This window comes from Camelus bactrianus, chromosome 5, assembly GCF_048773025.1.
Source record: "Camelus bactrianus isolate YW-2024 breed Bactrian camel chromosome 5, ASM4877302v1, whole genome shotgun sequence".
Lineage (NCBI taxonomy): Eukaryota > Metazoa > Chordata > Mammalia > Artiodactyla > Camelidae > Camelus > Camelus bactrianus.
In genome coordinates, this window is record NC_133543.1 from 26,004,939 (window position 1) to 26,031,672 (window position 26,734).

General features: G+C 39.3%; 1 protein-coding gene across 1 annotated transcript in view; it reads left to right on the plus strand.

The window, feature by feature from the left end:
- THSD7B (thrombospondin type 1 domain containing 7B) overlaps positions 1-26,734 on the plus strand; it is a 763,775-nt gene that overhangs the window by 59,362 nt on the left and 677,679 nt on the right. The gene's annotated exons all lie outside the window — the stretch shown is intronic.

The window sequence follows — 26,734 nt, forward strand, 5'->3', positions numbered from 1 at the left end:
TATTTTAGACTTTTCAGTTACTTGTTTTCTCCCAGTTTCTAAAACCTCTTTTCTCTTCCAAATATTTTGCTTAGATGTTTTAAATGGACAGTGGCTTATTTTTTTCCAAATGTGTTCCATTGGCTATATTATTGTTACTGAGTTTAGCTCAGTGTATAATTTGTCACTTACTTATACCCTGTCCAGAATTGCTCTGAGTTTAATGCTTAATAATTTTTTACTCCACCTTCATTGTAGGTCTCTTGAAATTAGGAGTTAGATCTTGTGGCAAATGGTACATAAATACTCATTGATTCATTTTAGATTGTTTTTAGAAAAGGAAGGAGTAGCCTTACTTAACAGAAGATGACATATGTGGACCAATTATAAATACATGAAACAGTCATTAACTGGTAATTGCCATCAGTAAAAGTATTTGACCTTTCTTCTCATACTTTCTGGAACAAGGCCCCCTGTTTTCTGAGTTTGCCTTATTTGGATGGTGCTTTCAGTTCTAGGCCTGCAGAATGATTCTTTTCAGCTATGTTCACTTTGCCAATGGATTTTTTTTTTTGATCCTCTTTTCATCCAAGGCAACACAAAATGATATTTCCTAATTGTATTTTTACATTAAGAAGAAATAAAGATCTTAATCAAAGATTAAAAATAAAATATGGACATACTTAGTAGCTAATATTTTTGGATGTACAATATAATGTAAGTTTCAGGTGTACAACTTAGTGATTCATAGTTTTTAACAGTTATACTCCATTTGTAGTTATTATAAAATGTTGGCTATATTCCCCATGCAGTACAATATATGCTTGTAGCTTATTTATTTCATTCATACTAGTCTGTACCTCTTAATCCTCTACCCATATCTTGCCCCTCCCCCTTACCCTCTCCATACTGGTAACCACTAGTTTGATCTCTATGTCTTTGTGTCTGTTTATTTTTTTGTTATATTCACTAGTTTATTTTTTTTAACTCACACATAAGTGATATAACATAGTATTTATATTTCTCTGTCTGACTTATTTCATTAAGCATGATGCCCTCCGAATCTATCCATGTTGTTGCAAATGGCAAAATCTCATTCTTTTTAATGGTTGAGTAGTATTCCATCTCCTTTATCCAATCATCTGTTTTGATGGACGCTTAGGTTGCTTCTGTATCTTGGCTATTGTAAATAGTGCTGCTAGAACATTGGGGTGCAGGTATCTTTTTGAATTAGTGTTTTCAGTTTTTTCAGATATATACCCAGAAATGAAGTTGCTGGGTCATATGCTAATTCTGTTCTTAGTTTTTTGAGAAACCTCCATACTGTTTTCCACAGTTGCCCAAACCAGTTTACATTCCCATCAACAGTGTATGGGAGTTTTCTTTTCTCTACATCCTCACATACATTTGTTACTTGTGGTCTTTTAGATGATGGCCATTCTGATATGTGTGAGGTGATATCTCATTGTGGTTTTAATTTGCATTTCTCTGATAATTAACAGTGTTAAGCATCTTTTCATGTGCCTTCCTTTTGGCCATCTGTATGATTTTTTTGGAAAAAAAGTATTCAGGTCTTCTGCTCACTTTTTGATCAGGTTGTTTGTTTTCGATGTTGAGTTATGTGAACTGTTTATATATTTTCAATATTGACCCATTGTTGGTCACATCATGTATAAATATTTTCTCTCATTCAATATGTTGTCTTTTTGTTTTGTCAGTGATTTCTTTTGCTGTGCAAAAGCTTTTAAGTTTAGTTAGGTTCTATTTGTTTATTTTTGCTTTTGTTTTCTTTGCTTTTGGAGATTGATTTGAAAAATATTGTTATGATTTATTTCAAAGAGTGTTTTGCCTATGTTTTCTCCTAGGAGCTTTATGGTTTTTGGTCCTGGATTTATGTCTGTAGTCCATTTTGAGTTTATTTTGGTATATAGTATAAGAAAATGGTCTAGTAACACTATTTTACATGCAGCTGTCCAGTTTTCCCAGCACCACTTATTGAAGAGATTGTCTTTTCTCCATTGTATATTCTTATCTCCTTTGTTGTAGATAAATTGGCCATAAGTGTGTGTATTTATTTCTGGGCTCTCTGTCCTGTTACATTAATCTACGTGTCTGTTTTTGTACCAGTACCCTACTGTTTTAATGACTGTACCTTTGTAGTATAGTAGGAAGTCAGATAGCAAGATGCTTTCCGCTCTATTCTTCTTTCTCAAATTGGTTAGGTTATTTGGAGTCTTTTGTGTTTCTATACAAACTTAAAAATTTTTTCTTTTAGTTCTGTGAAAAATGCCATTGATATTTTCACGGGGATTGCATTGAATCTGAAGTTTGTCTTGGGTAGTATGGTTATTTTAACAGTCTTAATTCTTTCAGTCCATGGAAACAGTATATCTTTCCATCTGTTTGTGTTGTCTTCATTTTCTTTCATTAGTGTCTTATAGTTTTCTGGTTATAGGTCTTTTACCTCCTTAGGTAGGTTTATTCCTAGGTATTTTATTCTTTTTGATGCAATTTTAATGGGATTGTTTCCTTAATTTCTCTTTCTGATAGTTTGCTGTTAGTTTATAGAAACACAACAGATTTTTGTGTATCAATTTTGGATCCTACAACTTTACCAAATTCATTGATGAGCTCTAATAGTATTTTGGTTGTGTCTTTAGGATTTTCTGTGTATAGTATCATGGCATCTGCAAACAGTGACAGTTTTACGTCTTTCTTTCCAATTTGTATTCCTTTTATTTCTTTTTCTTCTTTGATTGCTGTGGCTGGGACTTCCAATACTATGTTGAATAAAAGTGGTGAGAGTGGGCATCCTTGTATTGTTCCTGATCTTAGAGGAAATGCTGTGAGCTTTCCACTGTTGAGTATGATGTTAGTTGTGGTCTTAAATCTGACCTTTATTTTGTTGAGATGTGTTCTCCCTATACTCATTTTCTGGAGTTTTTTTTTTTTTATCATAAACGGATGTTGAATGTTGTCAAAAGCATTCTCTGCATCTATTGAGATGATTATATGATTTTTATTCTGCAATTTATTAATGTGAAATATCACATTGATTGATTTGCAGATGTTGCAAAACTGTTGCATCCTTGGGATAGATCCCACTTGATCATGATGTATGATCCTTTTAATGTATTATTGGATTCAGTTTGCTAATATTTTGTTGAAAACTTTTGAATCTATGTTCATCAGTGATATTGGCCTATAATTTTCTTTTTTTGTGATCTTTGTTTGGTTTTGGTATCAGGGTGATGCTGGCCTTATAGAATGAGTTCAGAAATATTCCTTCCTCTGCAATGTTTTTGGAATAGTTTGAGAGGATAGGTGTTAACTCCTCTAAATATTTGGTAGCATTCAGCTGAGAAGCCCTCTGGTCCTGGACTTTGATTTGTTGGGAGTTTTGTTGTTGTTGTTGTTGTTGTTGTTTTTAATTTCTGATTCAGTTTTAGTGCTGTTAATTGGTCAATTCGTATTTTCTATTTTTTTCCTGCTTCAGTCTTGGGAGATTGTACTTTTCTAGGAATTTGTCCATTTCTTCTAGTTTTTCATTCATCTTTTTATTTGACCCTTACAACAAACTAATCTTATAGGTAGGCAGATATTTATATTCTATTTATGAATGAGGAAACAGGTATTAAATGATCAAATAAAGGCCTTACAGCTGTTGGATAGCCAAATTTGAGCTCCAACCCAAAGGCTTCAGATGCTTTGGGCTTTCCTTTCCACATTTTTTTCCCATGCCATTGGTGTAATGGCTAGCCCATAAGTGGATATTGATGTACTTGAATTCCTTTATAAAGAGGTATTGATAAATGTATTTCTCTATGCTAAAAACATAATCTATTACAGTAATTGGCCTAGTAGTGCAGACTTGATCAGTATTTCATGAACATCAGCTTTTGGTGGACTTGCCAAAGGTTGGTGTACCAAAGAGAAAGGTTCAGTAGTTAAGAGTCAGATGGTTTTGGAGTCTTTAGGAGAATTTGAGGACCTACCAGAGATCACAGTTTGGGAGCATACACCTTAGTCTTGGCAGACGGCCCTCAGTAAACCATCTCTCTCTGTCCTAGTCCACTTAAGAAAAGGTTTATTCTCCCTTAAAGCCTTTCTTTGTGGCCTTCTCCAGATTGCCCAGGACCCTGGGATCTCTTCCTTTTGGGAGACTCCTGCAATAAATGGCTACTCTGCTGATTTAGCACTTAGCAGTTGTGTTGGCTTAATTTTCTTGTAAATACTCTGCTTCCTCCACTGGGTTTAAGGTCGTTTGAAGAGGGAAGAATGCTTTAACCTTTTTTGTATTACCGGTTTGACCACAGTGGGTGGGACAGTACTGTGCCCGGTGGCCCAACCACTTTCTCACTGGTCACAGCCTCTGCTATTCATATCATCTTTTGAAAATATAGCCATCATTTGTCTTGATCTAGCATATAGCAGGTGCTATGCTAGATCCTCATGGTACTGGTTTCTTCATTTTATAGTTGAGATACTGCAACGCAGGAAGTGAAATAACTTTCCCATTAAGTAGCAGATGTGTGATGTACTCTTTTTCCACCACTGTTTCTTGGAGCCTGTCCAGGGTCCTCTAAGTGTAATTTAATCTTGTTTGTTGTCTTTGCCTTCTGTCTGGGAATATTGCTAGCTGGGTAAGAATTTGTGGATTTTCTGGATAAAACCATCACTCTTTCAATAATCTCATAATGGACTCTCTGATGAGTGGTTATCATACTGGTAGAAAGAAATCCTACAGGTTTAAAAGTAAAGGGCAGTTAGGTGCATAGATCTTGATTATTCCCTAGGATCTCCCCCACCCTTTTTTTAAGCAGTTAGCTGTTTGGTACTTTAATGACCCATATTTTTCCTTTTTAAATTTAAGACAATAATTAGAGCTAATCTTGTCTGGATAACTATGAAGGGTCAAGTGTAGGTCTCATAATTTAAAGGACTTTGTAATGAATATTGTTAGCAATATCCTACTTTGCGATTTTACTTTTGTGTATTCAGAGTCACTTTCTAAAAACTGCTGATTTAGAACCTGGTTCATAGAAGGGAGTGTTTTTCACTCAGAAAAGTGCAAAAGGCCAGTGGAATAATTTAGACCATCATTAAGCACCTTTTTTTTTTTCTCGTGTAATAGGTCCACTTGCTCAGCATTTGATGAGGACAAGGCAATGAAAGGGGTTTGAGGTCAGGTAGAAGAAAAGTTTGTTGAGATACGGATAATTGCTTGAATTCATACAAGTGATCAAATTCATTAAAATTAAAGTAATAAAAATATTCACTGTAATTCTCATTCCTTGCCTAAAGTGGATGGCATAGCCTCCAAATTCCCTGAAATATTTTTGATGATGATGATGATGATGATGATAATTCCATCATTCCTGGAATTTTGGAGCTCAATAATGTAACCAGAACTTGTATCAAAACTGTTTCCTACTAAGGAGTTCTTATGACTGAAGTGTAGCTAGTTGACCACATTGGTTGTCAAAATATTGAAATATTTCCGTGTGATAGGTAAAAGTCACTGCCCTGACCTGCTGAAGCCTCTCATAATCCAGGAGCTAAAGGATTAATATCTAGTTCAGTAGAGGCCACCAAGGACCCTGCTCCTTGCTAGCTCCTGTTCTCCCTTTGGTGGCTGTTTTGACTGTCACCCTTGGTTGGTCTTGCTCAATCTGTCTGCCCAGATGTGGAGCCCAGTGGCTCAAAGAGGCTGTGGCTCTTTCTTGCTCCTTGCTAAGCTGAGAGTTGGCTTTTAAATATTCTTTCACAGACACTGTTCTAGTTTAAAATTAGCAGTAGAGTCTTCCATACCATACCTTAACAAAACCCCATATATCTGGGCAAGAGTGAGTGGAATTAAGCTTGGTTTTGCTTTCTTGTCTTGTCACTAGCATTATTTCCCAAAGGAATGCGTGTAGATTGACTGTGTGAAACACTGGTGGCGTTATCACAATTTTGTACTGGGGGGTGTTTTGAATTGGGGATTATAGGTTTGGTATCTGACTATAGATGCAAATACATTCCAAGATTTATTAAGGGAAGATGAAATTGAAGGGGAGGGTATAGCTCAGTGTTAGAGTGTGTGCTTAGCATGCACGAGGTCCTGGGTTCAATCCCCAGTACCTCTATTTCTAAATAAATAAATAAACAGACCTAATTACCTCCCTTCCCGCAAAAACAAACAAACATAAACAAACAAGAGAAGATGAAATTGGTGGCTCCTGATGAATTTGTTACTTTCTGTGTTTTGTATAGCTGTAAAATGTTGTAAATCATGAATGAAACAAGATTGGGTATAAATAAATGTTTAAATGTACCCATTGTCTCGTTTTATCCTCATAAAATCAATAAGAAAGGTGCTACTATCTGTATTTTATAGAGATTGAGTGACTTGACAGAAGCCAAATGCTTCTGAGCAGAGAGCTAAAGCCCACGACCTTGGATTTGCCTCCGGCTCCCACATGACTCTGCCCACCCAACTCTGATACTGGGCATCTCCAAGTTACCAGGACCCTGTCTCCATACAAAGCCCAATATTTCAAATCAGGTACTTGTAAAGTTGAGAAACATTTCCAGTTCATGAAACAAAACAAAATGAAACAAGTCTTTAAACATTTAAATGTAGAAAAGGAATGCTATGTTTGTTGTTATCTGCATCGTTCATGGGATGAGAGGGAAGGAGGGTAGTATTTTTGAGCTTTTTAATTGAGCCCAGTATAATTCTCCGGTGACTGCTAAACCATATTTTCTTTAGTTATTTAAATGGGATTATTAATGCTAGTTTGCCTCATAGGGGATGTTATTGAGTATCAAGAAACTTTTAAATTGGGAATATTGATGATGTAAATAATCGTGATGTAGAATGTGAATTGATTAAGTTTTGCCACTGGGAGGAGGCTCTGGCTGTGACATCTGTCCTTTCATTGCAGTCAGGAGTAGATTAGCCCTTTGGCAAGCTGACTTATACACTCTTCTCCATCTTCAGTCTGTGGGCAACCTTTTGAATGGTATCTTTGATCTTCTTGGGGACTTAACCCTATTATCTGTAATCTGTTTTAGCATTGTCATGCTTAAGCGTGAACAATATCAAAAATATTCTCTCTAGACTTTGAGTTCCCCACAAACAATGGAGAAATAAAAGACTGGTATACATTTTTTCTTTCTGGAACCATGTCTACTTCCTGAATGTTCCATGCTCCAGGAAGAGAGACTGGTACCCATTGGGATGTTAGATAAGGGATGGAGTCTATCCCTGGTATTGATGAAAAGAACCCAGAAGTTTGAGTTGCATAAGGACACAGAAAATGACTGAAAATTAATGTCTGTTTATCTTTGCTTTCGGGGAAGAAATTAAACTAATCTCATCAAAGTTATTTAGGAAGTTTCTGACTGTTCTCTTTAATCTTTGTTTCAGAAAACAGCAGACTGCATTATTAAAAAGGAGCTCATTGCATGTAGGAAGAGCATTCAGCTGGTGTCTGTTTTCAAATATGAAATTAGAGAATTTGAAGTTAATTTCAGAGCTGGAGAAATCGCTAGTCAAAACAGTGTAGGCCATTTTGGAAATGTTATTACATTATTTAAAACATATTTATTCAAAAATGTGTATGTGTGCTGCTTTGCCAACATCCCGTGGGTGTAATCACAAATGAGAATTTCGCTGATGCTGAGCTCTGGGTACCAACGGGACAATTATGTTAACTGGGTCTCCTTTTTTGAGTTGGTACATACTCAACTTTTACCAGAGTTAAGAAGAGAGAATTGAGAAACCCTTTTCCATCTTTACTGTCAGGCGGTGTGTGTGTGTTTGTGAGTGTGTGTGTGCTTGCACACATACACAAGCGCAGTATTTTAATCTCATATCGCCTAGTTCTGTGGTTAGCAGGAATGAGATTTATGCATTTATGTACATTACCATTTTATATGCATGATAACAGTTGGTAAAACCACCTTGTAACCTCATGTCCTCCAGGGGAGTTTAGCACTTCTTCACTGGCTCTTCTTTTCCTATGACTTTTCCTAGATCCCCCTTTCCCACTCCATCCTTTGTTGGCCTTTGGGTGTTGGCGTGCTCCAGGACTCAGTTCTTGGACCACTCCTTTTAGCTAACTACACTCACTTTAGATGATTCCATCCAATCCAATGGCTTTAAATGCCATGTACATGCTAAAGATGTCCATATTTTTATTGCTAGCCCCAGTAGTTCTTGAGCTTCAGACTTTTGTGTCCATTGTCTACTGTATATCTCTCCTTGGATGTCTAAAGTCATCTCAAACCTAGTGTGCCTGAAATAATAACTATTGATTCTTACCTATCTTGTTCCTCTTCTGTCTCCTCCATCACAGTGAATGGCATTACCACTGGCCCAGTTACCCCAAAATACCTAGAAATTTGTCTTGGACTTTCTCATCATTCATTTCACATTCAATCTGTTAACAAGTCCTGTCAGCTATACTTGCAAGGTATATCCTACATATATCCCCAAATAAATCATAGCAGTTCAATGGATATTTTCCTCGATTGGACTGACTTCATCTTCTCTAAAGGTTTGTGTCCACTTTTAACCTAATGGTAGTCAGTATTTCACCCTCTGTATTCAGAGGGAACCATTGAAAATCTGAAACTAATCTGCCACTCGCTGTCTTCCAAGACTTCCTGTCCTACCGAGAATGAAATCTCAAGTCCCTGTCAAGGCATGCAAGGTCTGGCCGTGGTCTGGCTATTGCCTATCACTCTTTACTCATCTTTTCCTCTTTCTCTTCTATCTCCACCTCATCCATTTCTCTTTAGCTATACTGACCTCCCTCTGGCCACCAGTTTTCTACATCAGGGCTTCAGTTCCCTCTGCCTGCACTGTGCTTCCCCCAGGTATGCCTGGCCGACCCCCCCCCCCCCCATTCAGAACTCCTTTCTCTTCCCCAGGTTGCCAGTGGGGCTTCCTTCCTCATCTCATCCAGAACTCTGCTCTTGACTACTCTAGTTAAAATAGCAATCCTGCCACTCTTTATTGTTGCTTAATATTTTATAGTGATTCTCATTACCTGAAGTCACATTGGCTTTCGCATGTTTGCTCATTGTCTGTCTCCTCGGAAAGTATGGAAGCTCCCTTTGGATGTGGCTCCGTGTGTCTCCTGCATGTGATGAATGAATGAATAAATGATATAATTACGTTAATCTTTCTTCCTTGATCTCCTTACCCATTTTCTAATTTCCATCTTGTGATGATTTAAACTGTCTCTTTATATCCCAGCCTACGTTGCTATGAATACTCAACAATGTTCTGGTCCCTTTAGAATTGAGGAGCATCTGATTTAAGAGCAACTGATTTAACAGTTAAAAAAGCATAATGGGTCCAAGCATAGGACTTGGAAGGAAACAGACCTGTTAATGCTGGCTGCCTCATGATTGTGATTTGGGGACAATTTAAGCCACTTCCCCTGGCATCATTCCTTCATTGTAAACTGGGAGTAGTGACACCACACTCATTTGTTTGTGGTAAAGAATAAATAAAATCATGTATGTGGTTCAGAGTTAATGCTCAAATAAGGTACTCGGTATTACTAGCTTTGGTACGAAAGATTTGTGTAAACAAGTTGTTTTTTTGGTGATCAAATCATTGATCATCAAGTTGTCGCATTTGTCAGTCTTTTTTGGTTTGATGATCTGGTTGTGATTCTGGGTTCTCTCTCTTAGGATCTGCTTTCTTGGATTGTGATTTGAATACAGAGGGAAGGAGGGTGGGCAGTTTGGGTGACCATTCCTAATTGAGAAGGGTCGTGTTTTGGGGTCAGGTAGAGGCACAATGGGCAGTTACCCTTTTATCATTTATGTATGCACCAGAGTTGATATTTACACTGATACAAGTGAAGCTGTATAAGAAATCTAGTTTTTGTATTTTCTGTAGCTCTCATCTTGCTTGTCAACCTCCTTCCATCGGATACCAGGATTTGAGGAAACATAAACTTGCTAATTAAAGATATACCAGTCTCTTTTCCTTTCTAAAGGTTTGAGGGGTGGTCATTTAATTTTTTGCAGGTAAATATCCACCCTTCCTGAGTTTCCCTCCTCTCCTTGTCCTCCTTCCCAGGGTTGAGTCCACATGGCAGGAGAGGCCTGGAGGCTGGCATACCAACTTCCATGCCTTTGTGGCGTCTGATGGGCTGTGGCCATTTGGGTCTGGCCCTGGGCATCTGGCATTGTGCCTGCAGAGGTGTGACAGGCCTGACCTGCTTTTGAGGCAGGGGACACTGTTGCTGAAGTCTGTGGGGCTTTTGGTGGTTGTTATAAAATCTCCGTTTTCTGCCCGAGGTCTCCACCAGCCTGTCTCTAAGTTCAGGTGTCTTCAGGTTCCTTTATTCTCTCAGCCCCTGGGGAGCCCTGGGCTGTGTATGTGTTGGGGGTGGATTCCAGGGCCTCTCAGCTGCTTATCCTCACCAGGCTGGACTTCCAGAGTCAGCGAGAGAACACGTCCATTTGTCATCCATTTCTAAACTCCCTTTGAAACGTAGCCCTTTTATTCTCACGCCATTTTGGACAAAGGAATTGACAAAGGAGCTGGCAGTTTTTCCTGGACTCTGATCTGAGGAGCAGAGACCAGGCGGCCCTTAAACTGGACTTTCCTCCTCACCTTCAGGATTTCTGCCGCACCCACCTTCTCTCCACTGCCCGAGGGGCACTCCCGTCTGGGAGGATGCTCCTCTCTCGTCCCAGTTGCGCTAATGAGAACCAGGGGAAGAATTATTCCTTCTGCTTCCCGTCAGCTGCAAGATTCCTTGGTTTGGGGAAGGAGGGGTTCACCCTCCATCCTCCTTACCCTGTGGCTGATAGTAAAGTTTTGTGATCTGAATTCAACATGTTTATTTATATAAATGGGGAGTTAGTAATAGAGGAAACCTATTACTAACTTTTTAGTTTGCTGCAAAACCTTGGCCTTTGAGATCATTGTCTCACTATCAGCCCATTAACTTAAGCTTGAGACTCCGTATCCAGCATTGACATTCTTCTTTGGGGTAGAACTCCCCCTCCCCTTCTCAGGAGACATTTGACCTTCAAAGTGGGCAGTGTAAAGGGAAAAGATTCTTGAAGCAATAATCAATGCCTCTCTTTTATGTATTGATAATATCACTGCATTAAAATGTTTTATAATCTCCTTTTTCTCCTGGTTTTCTGGGGCCTGATGAGCATCGAGGTCTCACCTGTTTATGTTGGTTTTTGCTGACTTCATGATATCCAGCAAAGAAATCAAACAGATCTAGAAAGATGCATGTACCTGAGGAGAGTCAGTGGACTTTAAAATGACATCTTTTACATGTATGTCTTATGTACGAGTCTCATTTCAAGGACGTGTGTTCAATAAGCATTTTTAAAATCACAGTAACATCTTTTAATCTAGAATTTTGACTTTTCATTCATCAGGTGTTTCTTACAAAGTATTTAAAAGGTATTCATATTCTATTGAAATGGAAGCAGCTAAATCTTTAGTAGCTAGTGCAGGTTAAACCTTTACTTAGTAAGCACTTCTGAGTGCCAGCTACTTGCCTGATATTGTATTATGGTTCTGGGGATGTTAAATTGAAAACACATGGATTTTAGCTTTGTGGAGAACTCAGTTTAATGAAGAAAACAGGCAGATAAAAGAGTAAATACAAGGCAGATTGATAGCACAGTTACAGAAGCGTGTGTAAGAAGACAGAGTATAGAAAAAGGAATCTCCACTTCTGTTGAGTAGTTGCAGGGCAGGGCAGGGCAGAGCAGGAAAGGCTCTCTGAGGAGGTCATCCTGAGTTGGAGGTTGAAGAAAAGCGTGGCAGACAGGCAGAAGGGGAACTGTGTATGCAGAGGCACTGAGGCAGACATGGTGAATTTCAGGGACTCTAAATAGATTTAGATGGTTGGGATTTTGAGACAGTGGCAAGAAATGAGGTTGTCAAAGTCAGTAGGATTAGATCACCAAAGGACTTGGATATCTTGCAAAAGAGTTTGAATTTTCTCCTTAAGATGGGGAGCATTGGAGGATGTTAAACCCAGGAAGGGTATGGTCTGATTTGCATTCCAGGGAGCTTGCTGTGGGTGTTGTGTTGGGAATTGTATCTGGGGGAGTGAGCTTGCTGGGACCCCAGGTAAGAAGTGGCAAAAGATGACAGTGGAAAATGGAAAACTGTAGAGTCAAGAGGCACGTGGTAAGTGAAATGTCAGGACGGGAGATTCGGGCTATGGAAAAATAGAGGGAAATACGGAATAGCTCCAGAGTGTTTGGTTTGTGTGATTGGGTAGTTGGTGTTGTTACCAAAGAAGAGGGAAGGCAGAAGAAGGGCTTTCTAAATTATCATCAGTGCAGCTGGCATTTACTGAGCACGTGCTTTGTGCTGGGCCCGTTGTGTTCATCACTCTTGGTTAAGTCTTCTACCAGCCCTGTGACATAAGAATTGCTACTGTCCTTCATTCTCCATACTGGGAACCAGAGCTCCAGTGGGTTAGATGCCTTGGCCAGAGTCTTACAGTTACTAGTGTCGAGGCCAAGATGTGAACCCAGTCTTATTTCATAATCTGCTTAAAAATATTTTACGTGTATATATTTATTGTTTAGTGTCATTCTGTTTTAAAGGTAATGAGCATTCATTATATAAATGAGAAAATCTCTGAAAACAGGAAAAGGAAAAATGATCATTCAGGCTCTTGCTACACAAAAAAGTCAAATCTTGCCTTTATTGTTCTGGGTGGACTTTGAAGTGAGGTGAGGAGGAGTTTGAGATGTCTTCGGTTTACCTGGCTGGGGATATCTTCTAGGGGCTTGACTATGTGAATCTGGACCTCAGACTTGCAGTTACAGCCAGAGAAACATATTTGAAAATCATCAGTAGATAGATTTAGTAACCATAAAAATGTAGAAAATAAATTAAAAAAACAAAAACAAAAATCTTTCTTAACTCTTGTAACTGTGTGAACCGTGACCTTCTATGAAGAAAATAAAGGTTTTAGATTTTGTCTGAAGAAATGAAAGGATCAGTTTATATAAGCAGATTTGTATAGAATCTAATACGTACTCTCACAATAAAGTTTTTCCCAGTGATTCTAGAGATTTCTAGTGTTTTCCCGTGAGAGTCTGTTGCTAATTTGTCAGTGTGTCCTGCTTCACCAACAGTGGAACCTAAGTCCTCCAGCAGTCTAATTGAACTATAAAAATGACCCTCTGAAGCAGCTAAGTCTGTGGAAGCAAGAATTTGTCAAATAAAAGGATTTAAAGACATTTGTTTTTAAAGAATAGCTTGCACTCTGTGTTATCACTTGCTTTTCCATCCAGATGATTTCTGTGTTCTTGGGAAAGTATCAGCATTCATCATTGTTAAGTTGGGGGAGAAAAAAGACTGCACGGGGTTATTTTATAGGTGTCAGAAGCTACACAGGAGGTGAAGAACACCACACCATACTACCAGTGTGAAACAGTTTGTGTTCCTTGTACCTTGTCCAAAAATAATTGACTCATTAATCTCAACTATATCAATCTAGTCCCGTTACGAGGGTCAAAGATAGGTTAATTCTAATCAGTGGGTGAATACCAGTTCATAAATAGGCACGTTATTTAACAGATAACTGTCTTAGCAAGAAAGCAGTAATTAGAACAATTATTTAGTGAGGCAATTTCAGGGGGAAAATGCCATAAATGAAACCCCCGTTATCCCAAGATAACCTCTGGATTATCAGGAGAATAAAAAGTGAGCTTTGTTCCTAAAATTGATATTTGAAAGTGAAATGCAGAGTAAACGTCTCTTCTCTTAGGGCAAACATTTCTGAAAATAATAAACAAAATGTTTTCCCTAAGGAGCAACAGTTTCCCCCAAATTGCAGTGCAGGGGGATGAAGAAATAGGAAGATTTGATATCAGGGTGCTTTGGCTGTGAATCTGGACCCCATCACTTCACACTTTGACTTTAGGCAGGTAATTTTAATTGTTACAGGTCTCTGTTTCTTCCTCCATGAAGTGGGGCGGTATTTCACAGACTTATTTTAGAGATTGAACAAGAAAATATATATAAAAACATCAAACACAATCCTTCATGTACTGTAATTGTTCCAAAAATGTTCTTTTTTCCCCATTGGCATGGTCTCCCTTTCCAAAAAAAATGTTATTGTAATTTTGAAGTTGAGCAAAATAACTGCTCACTCATACCAAGCGGCTTCTTTCTTTTTGCTTTTTCCTTTGGTTCTAACTAAGACATTGCTTTCTTTTCTTTCATATATCTCAACAGATTTAAAAGCACTGTTTACACCTCTACTGTCAAGCGTAATCGTTCATTTGAAGTCAGGCAATGTCCCATTGTTATAGTTATCGGTGCCTGTTGGGGGAAAGGTGGAATTTTTCATGTCTTTTTAGACATAGCATTTCTTGCATTTCCCTGGAGGGATCCTAGCTTCCTCTAAAGTTATCACAGATACTAATATCAACATATTTATCTCTCATAATGGAATTGTATTCACAAATGTCCCACTGTTCTTTTCTCCTGCAGTGTAATTATCTCATATGCATAGATTAAATCATAAAAATGGGAAAAAAATTAAATAAAAAATTTAACATTCAAGGGAAAGTTAATGAGCATTGACTATATGCCATTCGTTTTCTTCTGGGTGAAATTTGATAAATATGACAGAGTTAATGCTGTACTCCAACGGAGGAGACAGTTATACGAAGAACTGATGGCCAGTATGGTGTGCTGATGGAGGCATGCATCTGTCCTTGTAGCTATCCAGACGTGATCCATGTGTAGTAACTTAGCACCAGGTTTGCAGAGAAAAGGTACACATATTAGTAAGCCTGTTTCTCTGTCCTGGGCAAGTGAGGAGGTATCCAAAATGGCACCCTGACTGTTTTGAGGTGGCTGCTCAACTGCTGTAGTGTCATACAGTTGGTGGCTCTGGGGTACTCCTTGTTCTCCTCAAAGCCCCGGGGTCCTTTTTGGGCTCTGGTTTACTCCAGTTGCATGATGGCAATGTAAAGTAGCAATTGAGGACCATCCATTGTGAACTGCAGACTCTACTCCGAGAGGCTGAAGGCCTCCCTGGGACAGAGAGACTCTTTGGCCAAACCATGACTTTGAACTTTTGTTTAGATGTGGATGTTCTGCATGTGGTTTTGTTTCTGAGAAAGCTGTTATTAGTCAGGGTCCAGTCAGGTGAACAAAAACCATTCTAGGCATTTCCAATAGAGAGTTATTAATATAGAGAGCTGATCACGTAGGTGATGGAAGAGCTGAGAAGCCAAACAACGGGCAGTGTGTCACTTAGGAAGTAACAGCTGGAAGCTCCTCCCATTCCTAAGTCTGGAGAAATAAGGGAGGGAGAGGTGTTGCCAGCCCACTTGGTGGAGGCTGGAATTGTGATCGGCCTGCCTCCTGGATGCTGGATCTATAGAAAGCACAGTTTGCCAGGAGGAGCTGGAACCAGGAAAGAGAGGCCAGCCAAACAGAGAGACAGAGAAAGAAGGACCCTGGCTTCTTCCTTTCTCCTGGTCTCTGATGGCCTCCTCTGGAACCTAGAAGGGAATTCAGAATCTGTGAAAGGTAGTTCGTCAAAGAAGGGTCAAGATTGAATCTGAGTGTGAACAGGTGATGAACGCAGAGGCTGACATGGAGGTGGGCCCTCTTTTAGGCAACAGCCAGCGGGAGGAAGTGTGGTCAGTAAAGAACCTTCAACCATCGGCTCCTTCAGTTTGTCTCAGCTACAGAGAGCCTCCTGGCCTGAGGTCCTACCCAACCTGAGCAGCCCACATCTGGTGCCTGAGCTAGAGAATGTGGAAGGGCTTGGTCAGCTGGGCCAGAGGTGCCACGGTCTACCAGCAGTGTTCTTGCCAAAACCCAGGGATGGGTTGTCCAAGACTTTGTCAAGTCTGAAGTGCAGCTTGACTTCTCCCTCTGCCCAGCGCTGCTCCCTTCTTCTTCCTTTGGCAGGTGTTGACACCTAGTAAACGTCTTGTACCCCAAACTCCACTTCAGCATCTGCTTCTGGATAACTTGAACCTAGACACAGACATACTTATCAACTCAAACCTCAGACATAATCCAGGATAGAGGGAGAAAAGAACAGGTCTTGGATCTGGGAGGGGAAACTGGATCATAATTCTCTTTAGAGATTAGAGAAGTATCAGAAAAGGGAAAGTCCTGTGAGCTTTGGGACCTTGGGCCCGTCATCATAGAGGAGCAAAGAATGGGGGACGGGTTGGAGTAGGTGGGTGGCAGTGAAGGGGGAACTCTGGAAGAGATGAAGAGCTCTGTCAAAGGTGTAACAGTGGGACTTGTTGTGTTCAATGCAAGAAGTAGTGGCACTGGTAGGTAGGATCTGGCATTGGTCCTAAATTCTACTTCCGGGAAGGACTAGAAGCCATGCTAAGAGGTTTTTCTTTTAAACTTTGCAGCATCTGGAGAAACATACTTCACAGTGTGGCAGAAAGAGGCATGTGAATTTTAAATAAGTTTTCTAACAGGATTTTGTTTACTGGCTTGGTATTTTTTTTTTCCTTCCCCATAAAAACCTTTAATCACAAAAGCATAATTGAGCCAGGTAGAAAGAGTCATTGTTTAAATACAGGCTCTTTTTCTTTTCTGGGATTTCATATTAGAAAGAAAGAAAATCAGAAAGGCACTATTACAAGCAATTACATAATGGAATGGTGTACTAACTTATTATAAACTTTGGTTTAGGAAAGGAGTTGTGTGGTAGTACACAAAGACAAGATATGTTTCATTTTTTTTTTTTATAGATTTAGGTAGTCTGTGAGCATGAATTTATCCTGCTTCTAAAGAAGGTAACTATACTAAAAATGTAAGTAATATTTTATAGCTCTGTTGAGAAAGAGAGGTGTCATCAAGTTATTCCTGAACATTTGGGAGCTTAAGTGGAAAGTTCCTACGGATTTCTTGGGCTATTATACAATCCTAGCATATGCTGTATATACAGAAGGAGTATTTGGACCATTGCGGTTACTGGCCATAGTGGGCGGCCTGATGAGGGAACTCTGGTAAGTGCAAGAGGTAATCAGATATCTTCCGGTCACTGTCCCTCATCTTGGCTCTGGGAATACTCATTAGACTCCTGTTAAGACCGGAGGGAAGTGGGCAGGGCACAACTATTAAAAGAATGACATAGCAATTGATGATACCACATGAACTAGTTAGAACCAGCTAAGCCCTAAATGGTGGACGATTTGATTTCCTGCAGACCTTAAGCCTTATTATATGCTCATTGTAATACATTAGCAGGCTAAATGAACATCCACAGGCACCGTAACAGTTTCCAGGCTGACCATAAAGGAACCAAAATTGGGCGGGGGCCCAACCTGGAAGTCTCCCGCGCCTTCCCCCAAATAGTTGGAATAATCCTCCCACTTGTTACCATATGAAATTACCCAGCCTACACAAAACTAACCACCTCCACATTGTGGGGCCGCCTCTCTCGCCTGTGGAGACAGCCCACACTCAGTCTGCGGACTATGTATCTCCCTGAAGAAATCTACTTTCACTGTACTTTGACTTGCTCTTAAATTCTCCTTCGCAAGACAAGAACACACTCTTTGGCCACACTGAGACCAACTAGAGATTTTCTATTCTTATTCTTAATGGATGCTTATCACCAAGGGTCAAATCAAGAGGGAAGAGCCTTCCTGATAACAGTGAATCTCTGCTGCCATGGGTAGCCAAATCCCCAGCTACCCGGGCTTGAGGAAGTGGGCTTCCCACGCCATTGTTTTTTTGGATCTGGATCTAAATATGGTGACCAAGGAAACACTAGTTACTGAGACAGATGTCTGAAAGCCACTCTTTGGATTCTTTTTTATGCTTAATGTCCGGTGGGAAAGGAGCCATAACTGGGAAATGCAATCATTTTATTCATTAAAGAAATGAAAACACTTTCTGCTGCAGTAATTTGATAATAAAACTGATGTATTGCAAGAAGCAGGAGAAACACCCCAGTACCTGCCTGATTTTCTGTAGTTATGAAGCTGATGCTAAATAATCAACATGAGAATTGTTTATAGATGCCCTTGTTTTATTAAAAAGCACTTCGTGATTCCATTTTAACCTTACTTAGTAATTCATCCAGAGTGCAGGCAACAAAGACATCATCATCATTATCCATAGAAAATTGCCCTACTAGGATATAACTTTTTTTTTTTTTACTCCTGTGATGTAGAATTCATTAAGAATATGACCCGAGCTTGGTATTCAGAAAAGAAAATCACAAGTTGAAGCACCGTATGGATTTTATGATACACACATTTCCATATTAACTTTACCACAACATTAGAATTTACTAGCAACTCTCTTTCCTAGGACTCTATTGATGTGCAGTAAATATCAATAATAAAAAGGATGGTGAAAAGTTGAGATTTCAACTTTTATACATCTTACTGGATCCGTATGCAGCCATATGGGTTACTTAGACTTTATGTAAAGCTTAATGCTACCCACAGGAGACACATTTGAAAAAGTTTCACCTGACACAGCTTTCCTGTGTGCACCCCTCCACCCCACAGACCCCCAAAGAAGAGTTTTATTGCTGAATTAAAGGTGGGAATGAAGATGTATTGTGAACACATGTTAGTGAGAATGGAAATCAATGAAATCACTTTGATTTGGAATAAACCTTCTGGCAAGGAAGCTTGCTACCTTATTTAGAAGAGGCTCTGCTTCTGGCTAAGGTGGGACTATGCTAATAAAGTCATGGAGACTCCAGAATAAATGTACAATGAGAAAGTCATGTTTGGCCATTGGCATCCAAGAGTGAATCTTCTATGACAGAAATGAAAATGTGTTGAGGATTGCTTGATTTTGGCTCTATCTAGAACTTTCTGGAAAGCAGGCTTTGAAGTCCAGAAACCTGTTTCTGTTGAGTGAGGGGTATAAGCCAAGGGGGTAAAGGATATTTTGGGGGAATTTAAGATGCTTCCTGTTTCCTAGAGCAAAGGGGATGGATATTCCTGGGACGGACGCCATGCCTTTCAGAGTCTTTGGTGGACAGCTTGGAAAAAGGTGAATTTGTATCTGGATTTAGTGCACTTTGAAATAGTAAACCAGGTGGTTTTTCATATACAGTATATATATTAATGTTCCGTTAAGAGATTTCTCTGTGGGAAGCCTGAGTAAGGGAGGTGTGTATGTAATTGTCAAGTTGATTCTTAGAAGGTGCTCAGAATTCGTGAACTTGTCAGAGTCTCTCAATCTATGCCAAAGCAAGGCCCTCCCCAAGTCCCACCCTTCACACCCTTCAAAACCATGTCAAAGGGCACGCCAGCAGATCTTTGGCTTTCCAGACTCTTATGTGCGTGTTTGATTTTTTTACCTCAGACACTAGCAGGTTCTTTCCCCACTTGAGGCTTTGAGTTTGAATGAATACATTAGAAGCACAACATGTGGCATCCAAAACCACAGAGCCCATCTCTGCCTCATTCATCTCTTCTTACAGGAGAACACTTGCTATGATTGCAGCGTGCATCGGGAAGGTTCTTCACGTGCCACCCTGGGCTGTCTGTCATGGACTTTGGGGGTGGGAGGGACCTAAAAGATCATTGTACGGAATGTCCTCCTCTGTGCTTTGAAGACCTTTCTGTGAGTACAGAGACCATCATTTGTAGCATCAGAGATGTAAGGTCTTCCGATCCAGGCTTCAGGTGAACATATGAATTCCTGGCACAGCACGCCTCTGGCGGGTGTGGTCAGCGCACTAGAAGTAACACTGGGCTGTTGTCCAGATTTGGAAACTGGGATCTCCTGGATCCCAGTGGAAACCCAGTGCTTCTCCACTTTAGCTGTGTCAGCGTCACCTGGAAGGCTTGGGAAACACCCATTGCTGGACCCACCCCTGTAGTTTTTGATTCAGCAGCCCCGGATGAGGCCCTAAAAGTTACATTTCTAACAGGTTTCTAGGTGCTGGTGGTCCAGAGACCATAGTTTGAGAGCCAAAACTATAACCCATGGTTTTGGCTGGTCCCTGAGGTTTGAAAATTAACAAAAGAACATGTAATAAAAAGGCGGATGCTAAATTAGGGATACGGTATAAATTCTAATAACTTTTTCAAGGATGCTTCTCATTTGCAAATTTTAATTTTCAATTTTATTATGCTCCTCTGAATGTATTTGTTGAGAAAAATGAAGACTTAAGACCTAGCCATTTATCTTTTTATTCATTCTGGCCGAGAAGTAAGTCTGCCAGTCATTTTGAGAAAGCCATAGGGGTTTTAGTTATGCAAAGTTTTGTTGAGGATGAAATGGTCTTACTCTCTTGAAAGTCTGTGGCGAGATACGTTAGACTGAGCAAGATTTTTAGTGGTTTCAAAATTCATAATTAATTTCTCACTCTGTGATCACAAATTCCCAATTTCTTCTCTTTTCCACTCTCCTCTGTTTTTAGAGAATCATAACATTGACAACAGCAGCAAAAAAAAAAAAAAAGGCAATTACTGTTTGAGTGACTGAATGCCTTTTATACCTTGCACTGCAATGTGCGGGGTCTCTTGAGTCTCCCAATAACTTTGTAAGTTAAATTTTTAAACTCTGTTCCCAGATGAGGAGGTTGATACTACGTAATGTCATGTGACTTTATTGAATGACATAGGCAGTTTGATCTCTTAGGTGGTAAAGACTTGCATTTTCTTCATTACAGAACACACTTTTTTCCCCACATGTTATATCTGGTTTCTGACAAGTTTTCTTTGTTTCCATCAGTACTGCATGAATGAAGTTTAAGATAATCACATGCTGAGTGCCTACGAGATGCTGTACATTTTATCTAGGTGATTTCATGTATTCCTCCCCATACCCTGCTAATGAAGTGATGGTAACTTCATTTTGAGGGATGAGAATTCGGACGCTTCAAGAAAGAGTAAGGGTCCTACCTAAATAACTTGGAAAGCAGTATTTGAAGCCAAGTCCTTCTGGCTTCTAAATATGTACACTTTTCAAGACACCTTAAGTGTTTTCCCTAAGCCTTGAAATGGTCTTATCTTAAATGTTATTAAAGCTGATGACTGTTGTGGTTCATTCACCTAACCATGTTCAGACGTACCCCTGGGCAGACTAGGAAGTCTTGCTATAGAGATTTGGGGCGTATAGGGGAGTCCTGTCCCCCTCTCCCCCGCATCCTCGTAAACCATGCAGGGGCTGGAGAGCCTGGTATTTCTCCACTCGTGTTTTATGAGTATAAATGCAGCCTTGCTCTCTCCAGGTGTCTTTTGCAGATGTGTCCACCCTTGTTAGGACTCATGCAGTAAAATACCCTCTCAGATTGCATTTCATCCTCTACCAAAATAAGCCGAGTGGTCTTTAGGAGAAAAATGTTCAGTTTTTTTTTTTTTTGCTACAGAATATTAAGAGAAATACGGAAAGGTGAAGCAAATAGTTTAACATTTGTGTATGTACCACCCAGCTTTATCAAATCTTTGTAATTTTCCACATTTGTTTCAGAAGATTTTCTAATATTCTTTTTTTTTTTTTTACATTGGAAGCCTTTTGCATACTTTGTTTCAAACCCATTCTTCTTCTGCTGAGTTAAGCTCTAGCCTTTATTTGTGTTTATAATTCCAATAGATATTTTTTACTATTGTTGCAACTCTATGCTTTTTTAAACTTTACGTGAATGGTTTCATGCTTTATACATCATTCTGCAGCTTGCTTTTTCCCTCAGACTTACATATGTGGAGATTTATCTGTGTTGATGATAAATGTAATCTAGTTCATCAATTTTCACAACTGTTTAATGCTGTATGGTATGAATACATGAAAGTTGATTTATCCATTCTCCTCGGAATGGCCATTGAGGTTGTTTCCATACTTTGCTGTTAAAAACAGGAGATAGTGAACATTTTTGTGTATTTTTCTCCTTGAGTACAATTGAAAGATTTCCCTATACATGCCTACAGAAAGGTAAGGCAGATGAGATAACTAGAGATGGAATTGCAGGTCAGAGGGATTTCTTAGATAATGCTAGTTTTTCAAAAGCCTTTTTTTTTAAAGTAGTTTTTGCAAAAGGATTGTACCAGTGGACACCATCACTCACAGCGCATGAATCCTTTATTACAAGATTTTATAGTATCAGATGCATTTTTTTTTTCAGTTTGGGAAATACAAAATGGTTTGAGAATGTGGTTTTAATTTTAATTTCCCTAGTTAGTGATGTTGAACTTTTTTTTTTTCATATGTTGTTTGGCAGTGGATCAAGGATGGTTTTATCTATGTGGAAGCATAAAAAGAATTATGTTACTCTTTTCCTAACGCACTGCCAGCAATATCTTGTGCTCATTATGACTTGTTTTCAACATACTTATTTTCACTTTTCTTCTTTCTGAAGTGTATTCTTTACTCGTTTAAAATTTTTTCTATTATTTGTATGTTTAAGATTGTCTTTATATTGTCTTTATAGTGACTCATTTATCTGGCTATACAATTAGAGATTTAAAGTGATTTTTCCTTAACCATTTAAAGATATTGCTGTTTTTTTTTTAATTGCTGATGAGAATGGCTGCTGTCAGTAATTGTCCCATTTTAGATCATCTCTCTTCTCATTCTGAATATGTGTAGCCTTTTTAATTTGTTGTGGTCTATAGGTTTTCTATGCTATATCTAGATAGAAATTTATCTTTAATTTTCTTGCTTGGATTAAACATATGTTTTTGATCTAAGGATTCATATCTTTCTGAGATTATGTCCAGTTCTCATTGATTATTCCTGTCAGTATTCTTGTCCATCATTCCTTTTATTCTCTTTTCCTGAAGACTATCAGTTGCATGTTATATAGACCTTCATTCTACCCACCAGGTCTCTTGGCTGCAGCTTGTGGTGGTTATTTTCTTCTTTGTGTTTGTATGGATTCTGAGTGAATTCTGATAATACTTCCAGGTTATGTATTTTTCTTTGAGTCTGTGTAGGCTGGCACTTATTTCATCATGTCATTAACAATTGTTCCTTTAAATCATCTTCCCATTCAGGGGCTTGAAACAGCAGCCTGGTATTATTGCTTACCTGTCTGGATTGGCTGGAAATGAGCTGATCTTGGTTGGGCTCAGCTGGATTGGCTGTTTTCCATGTGTCTCTCATCTTCCTTGAACCAGAGGGCCAGAGAGAGATGTTCTTCTCATGGTGATTGTCAAGGTAGAAGAGCGCAAAGTAAAACACTCAACATTTCTTAAGGCTCAGTCTTGCGTCGTTTCTACCTCTTTCTAATGGACAGGGTCATCTTTATTGCCTGAGCCCGAAGTTAAGAGATGTAAAGATATATTCTGCTTTAATGGGAGGAATTCCAGAGTCAACGATGCAGGGTTTAACCACAGGGAAAGACGAAGAATTGAGACCAATCTTGCAGACTGCAACCACTATATATATATAATATATATTTTATTTCTGTCATAGCAGAATAATAGCCTCCAAAAGGTGCTCACACCATAGTCCCTATGGTTATGTTATATGGAGGTTTGTAGATTTAATTAGTGCTGTGGTCCTTCAAATAGGAAGACGGTCCTGAACTGTCCAAGAGGCTCAGTCTAATCTCATGACCCCTTAAGAGCAGAGAACTTTCTGTGACCTAAGACGAAGTGACGTGACTGGAGAGTAAGGCAGAAGAGATGTAACATAAGGGGTTGGAGAAAGTCCAGCATTGAGAACGGTTCTGAGGTGGAGGGGAATATGGACAAGGAAGAGAGAGAAGCCTGTAGGAGCCAAGGGTGGACCTGTGCAGATAGGTAGCAAGGGAACAGGACTTCAGTCTTACTGCGGGGAACTGACCTGTGTCCACAACCTGAATGAGTTTAAAGTACATCCTTCCCCAGAGCCTCCAGGAAGGAACTCAGCCCAACTGACACTTCACTTCTGGTCTTGTGAGACCTGCAGCAGAGGGACCAGCCCACACTGAGCCACACTATGCCCACATTTCTGACCTGAAGAAACGGTTAGGTAATATAATATGTGTTATTTTAAGCTGCTAAATGTGTGGTAATTTGTTCCATCAGCCGTATAAAATGAATCCAATCTCTGTGCTTTCAATTTTATTCTTTCTTCTAGTATCTATTAATGAAATTTATGCTAACCTTTGTTTTATGATTTGTTTTCTTTTTCTACCAAAAGTTATTTTTATTTTACAAATAAAAGAGCATCTTAGATAATTTGCTTTTTATAGTTCTACACAAAATAATTATATTTGGAGTTAATTCATGTTCTAGTTGTTGAGATAATTACTTGTCTTCTTACCACTAAATGTCTTCGTGTTTTTTCGGCATTTTGGTTAGAAAATTTTGTATGTAATGTAAAAATTTAAAAAATTGTTTCTAATCAACAGGAAGGTTAAAGGAACAGTAGAGGAACCCTTATATCCCCTTAGCTCAGTTTTCCTGATTGTTAATATTTTGATGTGTTTCTCCCATCCCCCCACTGTCTGTGTGTGTGTATGTGTGTGGGTAGGTATATGTATGGTCTTTTTCTGATAAGATGCACATCATCCCTAAATACCCGAGGGTGTGCCTCCCCACAGTGAGGTCACTCTCTTATGTGAGCACTGTCTATGTTCCTCCTATCAGTAAATCAATCAACACTGAATCAAGGTCAGTTTACTGATCTCACTCAGATTTCACTCTCTGTTTGGATGCAATCCAGGGTCATATTTTGCATATGGTTGTCAGATCCCAGTATTCTCCTTCAAGCTAGAACACTTCCTCCATCTTTTCCCATGTCTTCATGTCTTACGTTCTTGAGAGTCTTAAAAAGTGCAGACCTCAGTTCTGTAGGGTGATCCTTGACAGGGATCCATGCAGTGTTTTCCCGTGAGTCTGTGCGTTCTTGGCAAGGTACCATGTTCTTCTCAGTTCCTGTGATCAGGAGACACCCAGTGTTGACTCACCAAATCATTGTTGACGCTCACTTGATTACAGGGTCAAGGTGGTGTCTGCCAGGCTTACTGCTTCTAAAAATGACATTTCCCCTTTTCGTTTAATTCACATTTTGTGTGGAGATACTGTTACACTTTTTGAAACCACTGATCAGGCTTGACAGTCTCTGATACCCTTGCTTTTACTAACAACTACTGTCATGATGGCCAGATGGTGAGTATTGTCTTCTACCATTCTTTTACATTTGCACATTAGCAATTCACTGTGAGAAAAGAATTGTTCCTTCTCTTCCATTTATTTATTCGTTTATTATAATTATATGAGCAAAGATTTATGGATTCCTATTTTATTCCACAGGATATAATCCTATGCTCTCATTAGCCTGTTTTTTGTTTTGTTTTGTTTTGTTATGTTTTGTTTTGTCCTAGGTTGGCCTATGGTAGCTCTAAAAGCTGATTTATGTCCTTTTGACGTTATCCCCCTCTTTCTTTGAGTGCTTCCCTACTTTCTGGCATAACAGGATGTTCTAGGCTCATCTTATTATCCTGTACTTTTCCTAACCCAGCCTGAATCAGCTATTTTTTTCTGGAGGATGATAGACAAGATCAGGAAACTATGTGCTCACTGTTACTGGAATGTCATTGCTCTTGGGATGACTGGATATCATTGTTCTTAAGAAGAATGTCATTTCCTCCTAGGAAACAGAGCTAGGAGAAAGCATACATAATAAATATGTTTGTATATATGCATTCTTATACACAATCAAACATATTCCTATGTTTATAGTTATATATGTAGAGTTATACATGAAAACATATATATATTTAGTTGTTACAAATCCTGAGTTCATAGTGATAATCCCAGTTCTAACTGAACACCTCAGGGTTCTTTTCAGTCTTCCCTCTCTTCATATTTGTAAATCCTCAGACAGTGAGAAGTGGCTCCCGTTACCTGTGATGCTATTTCCTTATTTGCTCTGCTAACATAATTGCCCAGTTAACACACTTCCCAGCCACCCCCTCTTCCCCCGCCCTGCCTGGCTCTGTTGGTGCCCCCTTCTCTGCTTTCTCCTGCGTTCTCCCTGCACATCCCTGTGGTCCGAGCGCAGCACCAGCTCTCCCTCATTGTCCTGCTTTCACCCCCGCTCTGCTTGCCGAGGCTGGGAGGGAAAGGAAGGAAAGATGACAGGGGAGCTTGGCAAGTGAAGCTCTGAAAGGAAGGGCAGCTAGATCATTGTTAATGAGAAGTGGTTCCACAGTTCTTTCTCTCTTTCTTTAGTCATCCCTCTTGTCCAGGGTTTAAGGTGGCGTTTGGGCTCATGACTCATGATGACACTGGGGATGTGGGAGAGCCAGCCATGGATGCGGTGAGCCTGTTGGTTCAGTTCCTGGTTGCCAGAATCTGTGTGGACCTCTCACCAATATTTTCTACAAGCCCCAGCCTCGGGTGGTGGTCAGCAAGGATTTTTATTCTTTTAATCTCTTTTTCAAATAGGAGAAACCCCTTCCCAGGCACTGGCTTCAAGTCATTAGCTTCATGTTGATCTGCTTTACTATATGAAAACACTTTTACTTTCCTTTTTGTATCAGGAGATGAATTTTTGGCTATTTCTGCTACTTCCAGACGTGGAACTCAGTACACCTATGGCTTCAGTTTACTCACTACTTATCTGTAGAGATACATCTCTTTGATTTTTTTCTCTGTTTATGTATGTATTCTTTTCCTATTTGGATTTTATTTCTCTGTATATAGTGATAAGTGGGTACATCTTGACTAAACTTTGATTATCTTTTTTTTTCCAATATATTTTTCCATCAGATCATATCACCCCAAATCCCCACTGCTTAAAATCTGAGAACTCTCCCTATTATCTTAGAAAAAAAATCCAAACTATTTA